General features: G+C 41.0%; 1 pseudogene; it reads right to left on the bottom strand.

The window, feature by feature from the left end:
* The window catches only part of LOC102763546, a 36,878-nt pseudogene extending 27,364 nt beyond the window's left edge, over positions 1–9,514 (bottom strand).
* Between the last annotated feature and the right edge of the window lie 2,502 nt (positions 9,515–12,016).

Genomic DNA, 12,016 nt, shown 5'->3' with positions numbered 1-12,016 from the left:
GAAAGCGGTTTTCTGGGGTTTTGTTTAGCTTCTATATTTGTTACAATGTTTCAAACTGCAGGCTCAGAGGCCGGCAAGGCAGGCGGGGAACATTGGAGTCCTCTATCACTGAAGCAAGCAAGCCTCATGTTCGCTTCAAGGTGCCTGGCTGCCGGCCACCATCTTGGCTGGCAGTTAATTTGCATATCGCCCTGATTAGCCAATGGGAAGGGTAGCGGACAAACGGCTAATTACCATGTTTCTCTTTTATTAGATAGGATCTGAACTTAAGAAATGTACAGCGAGTTTTACATCTATACATATCAAGAATATTGTACTAGTTTCTTTCCTTCCTTCCGTCCCTTCATTCCTCTTTCCTGAATAATTCAGTCCAAAAGCCAGATTTCTCACTTCCAGAGAAGGAAGTTACATATATAAAAAAGGAGAAGGATAGAAATCAATTTAGTGAACTTAGATGAACTCATGGGTTTCAATAATACAGATAAAGAAATAAGTATAGGGTGTGTATTTGTATGTCTAGTTCAGTCTACTGAGAGGGTCTGCAAGGAGTGACTCCCCAGTAGACATTAGCATACCTAGCATCCAGATTTTGATTTCTCAATACCCTATTCCATGAAAAGTCTTCCTAGAGAACATGCTAGTTCCAAGGCTGAATAAAGTAAGAAAGTATTCAATCTAAGCAAAATAAATGATAGTAACAAATTATAATATATTAAATACAATTCTTTGGATGGTGGGAGAATGATAGCCATTGGCTACTGACGTAATCATATTCAACTTCTACAAAGATCATCTATAAATTCACTGAAGGAAAAATTGAAAGGGAGTCTAGCAAAAAGCTACTACTATGGGGCACTAAATGATTATGCCTAAAACTGAGGCAATAAAACAGAAAGGAAGGTGTTAATGGTAAGATTGTGATGAAGCAGATTTTGTAAGAATAAGATTATAATGTAGCCACTTGCCAAATGAGTAAATTACTTAAACTCTTTCTGCTCCAGTGTCATCTATATAAAATGGATATAATAAGTATTTGAAAAGGCTGTTATAAGTATATATGTGTGAAATGTTCAGAAAGATAGTTGACATAAAGAAACATGCAGTGTTGGCTATCATTATAATACTAGAGGCCTGTTACCCAAAGAGATTCGTGCAATAGGCCTTCTCTTCCCCTGGCTGCCGGCTCCGGTTTTCCTTCGGCACCCAGGACCCAGGCCTTCTCTCTGGACGGAGCCTTCAGTCTTCGCTCCGCCACTTCACCCCTAAGTATGCAAATTAACTGCTATCTTTGTTGGGTTAATTTGCATACTCTCCTGATTGGCTGGTGAGCGTAGTGGAGGGACGGTTAATTCACATGTTTGTCTATTATTAGGTAAGATTAGAACTTCCACTGCTTCTGCTTCAATAATAACAAGATCTGGTGATAATGAGATGTGGGACTGAGAGAAAGAATGTTGAAAATAACTCAACACAAGCAATATTAAGGCCTTAAGCTCTCAAATGACTAGTGTATAGTTCCCCTCATCACTTGTACTCCCCACTGCTTTTTACTTAACACATTGCAGACAGATCATGAGAATTCTCACTTCATATTACACAGTGTTTTACAAAGTATCATACTTTAAAAAGATATTACCTTGCAAGAACATGTAATAAATAACTTCAAAATGCAATGGGTATTTAATTTTAGAGCATGCCTTTAACATTTAAGTAAAACGTTTTTTTGTACTCATTCAATAGAAATTTATCTGGCCACTGGGTAAAGTTAGCAATAAAATTACTGGTCCACAATATGTTAATATCACCTTCATAGGGTTGAGGGGGAAAAACCAGTGTCAATTTTCTCAGAAACAATTAAGGAGAGAGGATGAAAATAGTAAGAAAAAAAAATGATGAAAGAAAAACATGTGAACAAAAGTTTAGCTCCCTTTACCTGTTATAATCAGCATTAAAAAATCAGGATGTCTTAATATAAAATGTTGCTTACACAGACTCAAATAAAATATATTCAGCTTTTTCTGAAAAGTATTAACTAATGAAAGAATAGTTAAAAACATCACAGTTGCAGGTTCAAGCCATGGCCAGGACACATACACAGAACAGCAAATTGATGTCTGTCTGTCTGTCTTTCTATCTGCACTGACCATCGGGGGCAGATGCTCCAACTGGTAGGTTAGCTTGCTGCTGGGGTCCGGCTGATTGGGACTGAGTGAGACGTGCCCTGGAGCCCTCCCGCGGTCCCTCCCTGGCTGGCTAACCTCCTGCATCCCTCCCCAGCCCCAATCGTGCACCAGTGGGGTCCCTTGTCCTCACCTGCGACCTCTCACAATCTGGGATCCCTCGGGGGATGTCGGAGAGCCAGTTTCGGTCCTATGGCAGAATGACTGGTCGCTATGACGTGCACTGACCACCAGGAGACAATCATTCAACGCAGGAGCTGCCCCCTGGTGGTCAGTGCACTCAGCCAGAAACCAGGCTCCACAGCAGCACTAAGGATATTCAACTGACAGCTTAAGCCCACTCCTCCTAGGAGCGGGCCTAAGCCATCAGTCGGACATCCCCCGAAAGCTCCCAGACTGTTAAAGGGTGCAGGCTGGGCTGAGTGACTCCCCCCACCCGCCGAGTGCACAAATTTCATGCACTGGGCCTCAAGTCAATGAATAAGAAAAGACAAGAAAAAGACAGATTGACAGTAAAGTCCCACAATCACTTCTCTGAAGCCATGGTTATTTTAAAAGCAACAAAACAACTGGCCCTGGTCAGTGTTTCTCAATGGTTAGAATGTCGGCCTGTGCACCAAAGGGTTTGTAGGTTCGATCCCAGCTAGGGCATACACAAGAAGCAACCAATGAATGCATTAATAAGTGGAATAACAAGTTGATATTCCTTCTCTCTCTCTCCCTCCCTCCCTTTCTCTCTCTCTCTTTCTCAAATCAATAGATTAAAAAATTTAAAAACAAAACAAAACCAAAAGCCCTGGCAGGGTAGTTCAGTTGGTTAGAGCGGCCTCCCAATACATCAAGGTTGTGGGTTCCATCCCTGGTCAGGGCACATACAAGGAACAGCAAACTGATGTTTCCTTCTCTCTCTCTCCCTTCCCCTCTCTAAAAATCAATAAATAAGAAAAAAATAAACAAAACAGATTGACAGTAAAGTCTCACAATCTCTTAGTTGTAGCCACTGTTGTTTAAAAGCAAACAACAAACAAACAAAACATGCATTAGGAATAAGTTACAGAAATAGTTTAACTTTTCATAATGTGTTTGGAGTGTGGGGAGGTGTTATAGGCCAGTAATGGAAGATGCAATATGGATCTTTCTAGAATAGAGTACTACGTAAAAATATCTGCACACCTCCCATCAAAATTAAAGAATGCTTTTTCAAATAACGACTTAATTTACAATTCTACTTTATTCAGTCCCAAGAAGTAGATATACAATTGCTTATGTGGAGAATTTGATACCATGTTAAAAAATAGGAATGCTTAAATAAATACATACAAATAAACAAAAACACTGGTTTGTAAAATTATTTTTTTAAATATTATTATAGATTTCAAAGAGGGAGGAAGTGGGGAGAGAGATGGAAACACCAATGATGAGAGAGAATCATTGATCAGCTGCCTCCTGCACGACCCCGACTGGGGATCAAGCCCACAACTTGGGCATGTGCTCCCTGACTGGGAATAGAACCATGACCTCCTGGGTCATAGGTCGACAATCACTGCGCTCCAACTGCTGGGCTAAAATGTTTTAAAAGTAACATTATCATTTTTTAATGACTCACTTACTTTGAAACAAATATTGACCTATTGGTTTGCCTGAAAATATCCAGAAATTCCTAGATAATATACAGAACAAAACATACCCCATCAATTAGTAGGAGCAATATTACTACAATATTTTACAATGATGTCAACTGTTGCTTTTAAGAGAAAATAAAGAATGAAGTTATTGTCCTGGTCGATGGCTCAGATGGTTGGAGCATTGTCCCATACATCAAAAGGTCATGGGTTCGATTCCAAGTCAGGACACATACCTAGGTTTCAGGTTCGATCAGGTTGGGGCCCATATGGGAAGCAACCTGTCAATATCTCTCTATCTCAAATAAATAAAAACAAATAAAAACACACACATATCCTTGGGTGAGGATAAATATCCAGTGATGGCATTCTAATAACTTACAAAAGGAATCCAATTTGTATATTTTAAGTCTCTCAAATAAATTATGAGGTTTGCTATTTGAATGTATGGGTTTCCATATTGTCTATGAGCCACTAGTGCTCCCAGTTATGTGATTTTAAAACCACATTTGCAATCCCCATTAACCAAAAGAACCACAAACTACAGTATACATTTGAATACTGGCAATTCTATGTTCCAGCCACACAACCCTTTTAAAGGTGTTCCTCAGCCCAGACATCGTGGCTCAGTGGTTGAGCGTCAACCTATGCATCAGGAGGTCACAGTTCGATTCCCGGTCAGAGCATATGCCTGGGTTGCGGGCTTGATCCCAGTGTGGGGCTTGCAGGAGGCAGCCAAACATCACCGATGTTTCTATCTCTCTCTTCCTCTCCCTTCCTCCTTGAAATCAATAAAAATGCATTTAAAAAATGGTTTTCCTCAAATATGCCGAGCTCACCACTGCACCTCAAGACCTCTGCCTAACATGCAGATCATTCAGGGCTCAGGATCAATGTCACCTCAGAGAGGGCTTCCCAAACCAATCCAAGAAAAATGCTCTCTCACTGTCTTCTGCATATCCAGAGCCAAGGTCATGAGCTGGTAGAAGAGTTGCTTTGATTTTGCTATGAGACTGACATTTTGATTCAGACTAAAGAGTACTTTTTAAGAAGACCAGAAAGCTATGGGATCTGACTAAAATGTGTTCTAGGCAAGAAAGGAAAATTCAACGGAACATAGTTGAAAGTGATATTTAGGGTAAAAAATAAAATTATTTTCTGCTGTAAATAAGTAAAATAGTGCCCCATCTTCTGAACACTCTTGATTATATTGTTTTCAACACAGCCCTCATTGCTACAAAACCTACCCAATGTGTTACTTACTTCTTTAACTTGTCTGTCACATAGTATTGAGCACAGAGTAGATGCTCAGGTATTAGTGGAATGAACAAACCCCCGTTATACAGATCAAATATCCTCAATGTTACTTGTATGTACTCCATGTGTTATGACCAATGTTTTAACCTGAGCTGTAACTTGGTTTGTTTACAAAGCCTATCAGGCACCAGTTTGCTTTACCTACTATACGGAGGCAAGAGGCAGATGGCTTTCTGTGACACAGCTGAGTTCACCAGTCTCCTAGCAAAACACCTAAGAAACATGTCTTTGTCTTTTCTATCCTTCTCTGTCCACCAGATAGAAGCCTAGTGTCCTCTTGATGCCTTCATGAGTCTAAAATGCTCTTCTAATTCATGAAATGGCTGATCTCTCAAAGTTTATCTGGAACTGTGACTTCCTGTTAGTAGCTTTAATGAACATACATCACTTCTAGATTATGGTAACTATTCACTCACTTATTTTCTCATACCATGAAAAATTTTCACACATTTATCACACAGTTTTACAGCATGTGATTTCATCCATTATTCCCACTCTACCAATAATCAACATACACCTGAGTTTGTTTTCTCCCTAGGCTGTGAGTGTCAAATGTAACCATATTGCCAGGACAAGACACTGGAGTGAGAAAGCAGCCCTAAGGATCACATCACTCTTAGATGCCCATTCAAGAGGGTAATTTCCATTAACCCAATGAAACCCGACAAGTAAGGTTCTAAATAAATGAGGCTCTTCTCTGTTTAAATAGACATTAAAAAGAAAGTTCCAGTTGTGTATCTTAACTACATTCATTGGCAACATTCAAATCTTGGTATCACATCCATATTCCTGGCCAAGCATGTTCCTGACTCAACGCCTTCGCACTGGCTGTTCTGTTCCTTCCACCTGAAACTCCTCTCCCAAATATGCACTTGGCTGTTCCCTTGCTTCATTCAGATCTCGCCTCACTTATCTCCTTATAGGCCTTCCCTGATCATCCTATCAAAAATAATACCTATCACTCTCTATCCTTTACCCTGATTATTTTTCTTCAGAACATTTATCACAACCTAACCTTTTAGTATACACTATTTGCTTATATGTTTATTGCCTCTCTTCCCCACAAAAATGTAAGTTACATTAAGGAATTTGTCTACCTAGATAACCATTGTCTAGTTGGAATTAGAAAATGCTTGTTGAAATGACTTTATTTTCCACAGACTTAAAGACTCCTGTTTGGTTTCAATGAACATGGTTTCATTAGCACCAATTCCTTTCAATCATGGCCACCCCACAAATCAGATTCTGAATACACATATAAGAGAAGTAATGATGAGTAACGGGATTTACATGTGACAGCCAAGAAGAGATTGAGGGCCTAACAATGTATCCGATCACGTATTTTTCATTATTCATTCTCTATGGAACTTTATTTCAACTCCCTAGTCCAACATTAAAGACCTTTCACAATCTAACCCTCACTTTCCTTTGCATTCCTGTCTCCCACTGTTTCCCATATTCTGGGTTACTGTACTGCAGAGATTTCAGGAGGACCATTCATACAGAATGCAACGCAGCATGCAGTCCTGCTACAAGGTAGCCATACTGATCTTGTCTCTATTCCTGCCAAATTTTCTGCTAATTACCACCTACAAACAGTCTACCCATTCTTCAAAATCCAGCTCCAATGTTTTCTCCATAAAACTTTCCTTGATCATCATCCACCAGAAAGGATCTCAGTCTGTGAGGGGTCTTACAGTGCACAGTAACACTCTTGAAGTTTCTGCCTTAGAGCAAATCATTAGTATTTTTTAATCTCTTTTAGTATATGATAAATTCCCAAATAGGCTGGGCATTGTTTACACATCTTTGTTATCCTTCATGATACCTTGCACACATATCTGATAAAATTATTTTAGCCCTGGCTAGTGTGGCTCAGTTGGCTGAGTGTCATTCCACGCACCCAAAGGTGGCAGTTTGATTCCTGGTCAGGGCACATGCCCTGGTTGCAGGCTCAATCCCTGGTGGGGCACGTGCAGGAGGCAGCCAATTGGTGTTTCTCTCACATCGATGTTTCTCTCTCTTTCTCTCCTTCTCTCTTCCTCTCTCTCTAAAGACAATAAAAAACATATTTTAAAAAATTATTTTAATAATGAGTAAATTCTACACAACTCTGAATCACTCTTTTGCAGAAGATGGTTAAGGCATCAACAAAAATTAATGAAGTCCTGGCACTAAAGGGGCTTACAATCCAGAAAGAGATATGTAAACAGATCCTGTAACTAATACTCAAGGCATAATGTAAGTGCTAGAAGAGACTTATGCAGAGCGGTTGTGCAAAGTAGGCAACAACTAATTGCAAATGAAAGCACTAAAAGAAAGGAGGTATTTTGGCTAAGTCTTAATGAATAAATAAGATTTTAATAGGCAAACACTGAGGGGAGGGGGGTTCTTGATAAAAGAAACATCAAACATAAAGTGTCTTAAAGGCTCTAGTATGCTAGTGAACCAAAAATAACCAGCCAGGTAGACAGAGAGAGAGAGAAAGAGGGAGAAATGTGAATATGAATGTGTTATTAGGGAGAAGACCCAGCTGGAAGGGTATCTAAGAATTGGAACCACCAAAGGTATCTGAGCAGGAAAGTTAAATGGTTAGTACTGGTTAGTTTTGGACTAGCGCTCACAACAGAGTTAAGAGATAAAAATCGTGAAATCATGGGAGTTATGACTGCTCCCCCCCAAAGAAAGTACAATGATAGAAAAGGGCTAAAGATTAAATATTGAGAAATAATTACATTGGGGAGGAGAGAAGAAGAGGGAAGTCAGTGAAAAACACAAAGTGATTTGAAAGATAGGAGATCAAGAAGAGAATGTCATAGAAACCAAAAGGGAAGCAGATGTGGTAATCAACAATATCCGGAAAGGGGACGAATGTCTGAGAAGGACCTCACTGGGCAGTGAGGAGGCTGCTGGACCCCTTAAGGCTAGTAGCTTCAATAGAACTGTGTGAGGGTAGGAAGAGAGGCAAGTCACTGCAAGTTAAGGGAAAAGGGGAAGAATTACAAAGCAGCAAGTGGGGGCTGCTTTTCGAAGAACTGTGACAGTGAATGGAAAGAGAAAAAAGAAGACAAGTTTGAGGGCAAAAAGAGCACAGGTTAAGCTTATATGAGTAGTTACATGAACTTTTTTTATTTCCAAAGAATAAAGGAGATTGAAACACAATATCAGGAGACATGCTGCCAGGTCTTAGGGGTGAAATGAAGGCAGAACAAGTGGAAGAGGGCAAAATAGAAGGTGCCTTGGAAAAGAGAACGTAGGGAAAACCAGAAAATTTTGTGGTATTGACCAAGGAAGTTAAAGGCACTCCAAATAGCTTGATAAAGTAATGTGCCAAGAATTAAATGGGGTGATGCTCAGTAACATAAGATTTAAACAACTGCTATTCGGAAAAGGATACTCAATTGGAAATGAAGAAAATAGGCACCAAGGGCCTAGATCAGCCGTGGGCAAACTACGGCCTGCGGGCCGGATCCGGCCCATTTGAAATGAATAAAACTAAAAAAAAAAAAAAAAGACCGTACCCTTTTATGTAAAGATGTTTACTTTGAATTTATATTAGTTCACACAAACACTCCATCCATGCTTTTGTTCCGGCCCTCCGGTCCAGTTTAAGAACCCATTGTAGCCCTCCAGTCAAAAAGTTTGCCCACCCCTGGCCTAGATGGTAACTGCAAAAATAAAGGGACAAGCAGCATTAAACGTTAAAACAAAATTTTCAAGTAGTAATATTAAAATTATAAACTCCCCAAGCAACTGATAATTGAATGTCAAAATGTACAACGCAAATCTTGTATTATCCAAAAGATTTCCAAAATCCAGCAACAACCTACTTTTTTTTAAATTAAAAATTTTTTAAATTGATCTTAGAGAGAGGAAGAGGAGGGAAGGAGAGAAAGAGAAACAGTGATGTGAAAAAAACATAGATGGGTTACCTCCTGCATGTTCCCCCAAACCCAGATCAAATCCGCCATCTCATTATGTGCCCTGACGAGGAAACGAACCTGTCACCTTTTTGGTGTATGGGAGACACTCCAACCAACCAAGGCACACTGGCCAGGGCAATAGTCCACTTTCTTTAAATAAAGAATACAATTGTTATTACAATCAAAATCCAATATTTAAAATAAGTAGGTGATTTTTATTGTAAGTTTCATATCAAAGATTTGAATCAGTCATAACATATTAACTATCCTTTTGAAGTCTGTCATCCACAAATTCAATAAACTTAATCCAAGTTACTGATAAACAGAAAGGGGACATTTTCCTCAAGTCGGACACTAAAGGCCTCCCTCAGGGTTGATGACAGCTTAGTGGTCACCAGTCTGTAAGTACAGTTATTTAACTGATAATGAATCAAATTCTAACCGAATTCTTATCCAGCTCACATATCTCCATTTCGACCAAAGGACATGCTAATTCTGTCCAATATGCTCTAGTGAAGCTCTGGCTGGATGACTCAGTTGGTTGGAGCGTCATCCCACACACCAGAAGTTGTCTGATTGGATTCCCGGTCAGGCACATACCGGTCGATGTTTCTCCCTCTCTTTCCTCCTTCCTCTCTCTAAAATCAATAAAACGCTTGCGCTCTCTCTCTCTCTCTCTCTCTGGTGAAATCTAATTGCACAATGTGTAAAGCATTTTTCTAATGAACCAGCCTATTAATTGTGTCAGAAAAAGGAAATGAGGTGAATCTGGCCATACCCTAGCCAGTCCTATCTTTTATTCAAGGTACCACCAGCCTTGAATTTAAATGATCCTATGAATTATGTTATGGACCCTGGTCCCGGTCTGCGGCTCCAGCCTCCGGGCTTCCCTTTAAATATGTAAATTTTTGAAGAAAAAAAAGTATACTTTTGGTGATACAGATAAAAGAATTAAATGTCTCTTTATAGTGTCCTTTATATTGTTAGTGGAACATATTTAAAACCACACACTACTAAAAATAATATTTAGAAATTATTTTTCCGTCCGTTCAACATTTCATAAAACAATTTTATTGAAAAGATCCCAGTGAATCTTTGGCATCTGTGTTCATGTTCACTAGAGCAAGTCATTAGCAGTGTTCCAAAGCACTGTTTCTTTCCTCCTATTTATAAAAGTTGTTGGAGTCACAGAACTTTTGAATCCTTGTTATCTTTTTAACCTAAACACGAAGTACTCGTGTTCCGTACCTTCAGACAGTTCCTTCACTCGGCAGGTGTACCCTGTAGGTATAGGCTCATCATCTCTACAAGGTAAGGACTTACTCCTGTTGACTGAACCAGCTTCAGATTTAGTATATCTCCTCCAGTCAGTCCTTGGCAAGGCTTTGAATGGGGGCAAATACAGCAACTCATTCTTTTCCGAGAGAGGATTTTTTTGGGGAAAAGACCTTATTGTATATGTGCAAGCAATCAAGTCAGGAATTCACAAAGAATCCGGAACCCAATGTTTCTTGGATACATTTCAATTAATGACGAGATAGCACTTAGTATATTGCATGTGGGTGCACTAACAGTCGTCTTTAGAAGGCAAACAAGTGTTCTTTCTGAACTAATATATAGAACTTTGCTATACTGTTCTAAGAGCTGAATAGGACGGGTTACTCAATGCCCATGAATTGTTTTTCTTAGAGAAACAGCCTAGAGTAGCAATTCTAGTGATTTCTGTGTATGTATTGCATACTCATTGCCAGTCACTGTTTTAAGCATTTTACACTCATTCAACCCAACCTTCACGCTATTTAACAGGTGCTATTAATAATTCCGTTCTATGGATGAATAACCGAGCAGAGAGGTCAGGAAACTTCCCTAAGGTCAGACAGCTTCCGAAGCAGCCCAAACCGTCCGGCTCTAGACCCCTCCTCCCTTTAATTTAAAAGAACACACATTGCCTCTTAGGTTAGTAGAAATAGGTCCACCTTTAGAGTCAGTCCCCACTTCCGGGCAGTCCAGTAAGACCTGCGAGGGGTGTCAGGATACGCTAACCCATTTTCCACCCACCTGTTTCCTATATCCATCTACACCGTCCCACGATGACCTGGGCGAGGAGCCCACCCTTTGCACCGAGGCTCCCCGAGCTCATCGCACCCCCATTTATTTCGGTTTCAGTGGTTCTCAACCTTCCTAATGCCCGACCCTTTAATACGGTTCCTCATGTTGTGGTGACCCCCAACTTCATTGTTACAAATTGAACATCATTAAAGCATAGTGATGAATCACAGAAAGGTATGTAATGATATGTGTGTTTTCCGATGGTCTTATAGGCGACCCCTGTGAAAGGGTCGTTCGACCCACCCCCCAAAGGGGTCTCGACCCACAGGTTGAGAACCGCTGGGAGACTTTCCAGGCACAAGGCTCCTCCTGGGAACACACGCACAGGACAGACAGACCCGAGGGGCCCCGTCTTCTTCCTCCTCCTCCTCCCAACGCTGTCACCGGCGACAGAGAACCTGCCCCTCTGGGCCTAGCTCGCCTTGGCTCTCCCAGATACAGAAAACTTAACTTTTAAGCCGTTTTCTTTGACAAAGGTAACGCTTCCAGGCTAAGCCCTACAACGAGGCAGCATTGCCTCGGCCCTCATCTGCAATGGGTTGGGGCGCAGTTCCCGAAGGAAAGGGGTAGCCTGGGCGCGGAAGAACCGGGGGCCCGATCACGGGCGAGGACAGCGTGCAGCAGGGGGTGGGGTGGGGTGGAAGCACCGCCGTCCGACACGGAATCCGGGCGGAGGACGAGGACAGAAACGGAGACCCACGTTGAGCAGCGTTTCCTCAGATTTTCCTCGTATGCACCTAACACCCTCGTTTCAGAAGGAACGGAGACCCCAAGAGTAGCAACTGCCTGGCCGGTCGGGGCACATGCACTTCCTTTCATCTCCCGCCCGAGGCCACAACGGGTCCCCCCGCCAGCATCACCCCCG

This window comes from Myotis davidii, unplaced genomic scaffold, assembly GCF_000327345.1.
Source record: "Myotis davidii unplaced genomic scaffold, ASM32734v1 scaffold1491, whole genome shotgun sequence".
Taxonomy (NCBI): domain Eukaryota; kingdom Metazoa; phylum Chordata; class Mammalia; order Chiroptera; family Vespertilionidae; genus Myotis; species Myotis davidii.
This window is presented reverse-complemented; position numbering and strand designations above follow the sequence as displayed.